Below are 2,224 nucleotides of genomic sequence, written 5' to 3'. Positions count from 1 at the left end.
AAAATATGAAAAGGTAAAGTCAGCCTTCGAAGAATTTGACCCCAGAACATCAAGACGAACGAAATGCCGCTAAGCATTTTAGCTGGCATGCTAACAATTTTGCCAGTTTGTTTCCTTTATAGTAATAATAATAAATCGTTTTTAATGAGGAATGGCAAATAGATAAAACTATTATAGCGTATAAATATTGGGTGAAAAAAAACACCCATTGGATAGAAAACAAAACAAGTCGAGGGCTGCTTGTGAGACTGGAACCCACATCTTTTGCATACATGACAGATGTTCTACCATTGTACAATAATAGAATATCTGTCAAGTTTGCAGAAGATTTCTTTCACATCTCTCAGAATTCTGAATTATCGCATCAATAATAATAATGATATTGATTTCAAATTTTGGCACAAGGCCAGCAATTTCAGAAGAGGGAGGTAAGTTGATTACATCAAGTTCAGAGATTAACTGGTACTTATTTTATTGATCCCGAAAGGATGAAAGGCAAAGTTGACCTTGGCGGAAAAATCAATAACAATACTAACTTTTCCCAACCAAAGTGCCCACAGGGCCATGCATTTGTGAGAAGGTCAAAGCAAGGATGAGATGCAGTTGGTTATGTCAACCACAAGGGGCCTTGGTTGATGCACAAAGATTAAAGTCAAAACTTGGATGGGTGGGTGGGAAAAAGAAATAGAAAAAATAATGCAAAAATATGGCAGATTATAATAGTTTCAAATTTTGGCACCAGGCCAGCAAGTTCAGAGGGTGGGTAAGTTGATTACATCGACCCCAAGGGTGCAACTGGTACTTAATTTATCGACCCCGAAAGGATGATAGGCAAAGGTGTCCTTAACGGAATTTGAACTTAGAACATAAAGACAAACGAAATGCATTTAGCCCAACATACAAATAATTCTGCCAGGTTGCCACTCCCATGGCAGATTAATAATACTGAAAGGCGATAACGATTTGTGAGGATGAATTAGAAGGGTTCCCCCCCCCCCTCCATTTAAAAAGCAAGTTGCAATTCCATGAAGGTAAAATCAATTCTGAAAGTAGAAACAAAAAAACAACAACAACCCTTATACCAAATATGTATAAAAAAAATAGAAAAGGAAAAAAATTCACAAAATATAAACTTCAAGTCCACAAGCTACAGCATATCAAATACAACATGGTTCAAAGAAAGGTTGTAGCGGGGTCGGGTCGGACTGAAATTGTTTAGCTTCTCAGGTCTGTGTGTGTGTGTAGTTTTTTGGAATGGGAAGCAGGTTGAAGCAGGGAGTAAGGTAGAAACAAGAGGGGAGAGGATTAATGCTTCAGGACCAGAGAATAACTAGAGTGTTTAGGGTCATTGGGATAAAAAAAAAGGTACTTCATGTCTATTTTCATATCACAAAGCAAGGGGCATGTACATATGCATAAGTGTATATGTGTGGGCATATACATGTATATTATATATGTATGTGTATATATATAACAAGATATGTGTGTGTGTGTGTGTATGTGTGTGTGTGTGTGTGTGTGTGTGTGTGTGTGTGTGTGTGTGTGTGTGTGTGTGTGTGTGTGTATCACTGCCTTTCACTTATATACATACATACTTGCTTGGACTAGACAGCATTTTGCTGAGGCAGATTTTCTATGGTCAGATGTCCTTCTTGTTATCAACCCTCACCTGTCGCCAAGCAAGGTAATGTCTCTCCCATGGCAGGACATGTTTTCACAAAAGATTGGAAGCAAATAACACCACTTGTATGAGGGTGATACTCGTTTACGACAAGGAGGCACAAGCACAAACAACCCATGCACACACACACACCATATACCCAGGCTATAGTAGAAGACACTTGTCCAAGGTGCCACGCAGTGGAACTGAACCCAGAACCATGTTGTTGGGAAGCAAGCTTCTTACCACACAGCCACATATGATGTTTTACTTTCAGTTTCTGTCCACCAAATCCTCTCACAAGTCTAGACAAAGGCACTTGTCCAAGTACCTTTGGGAAAATATTAAAGAAGGGACCACAGAGTTGTGAAGAAAACTTGTCAGTAACACAATTTCTGCCGGCATGTATATATGTGTGTTGTGTGTGTACGTATATATGCATGTTATGTAGATTTGTGTGGGTGTATGTACATACATACATATATATACATGTGTATATATTATTTATATATACTTGAATGCGCGTGTGTGTATATATATATATATATATATATATATATATAT

Source organism: Octopus bimaculoides, chromosome 14, assembly GCF_001194135.2.
Source record: "Octopus bimaculoides isolate UCB-OBI-ISO-001 chromosome 14, ASM119413v2, whole genome shotgun sequence".
Lineage (NCBI taxonomy): Eukaryota > Metazoa > Mollusca > Cephalopoda > Octopoda > Octopodidae > Octopus > Octopus bimaculoides.
This window is presented reverse-complemented; position numbering follows the sequence as displayed.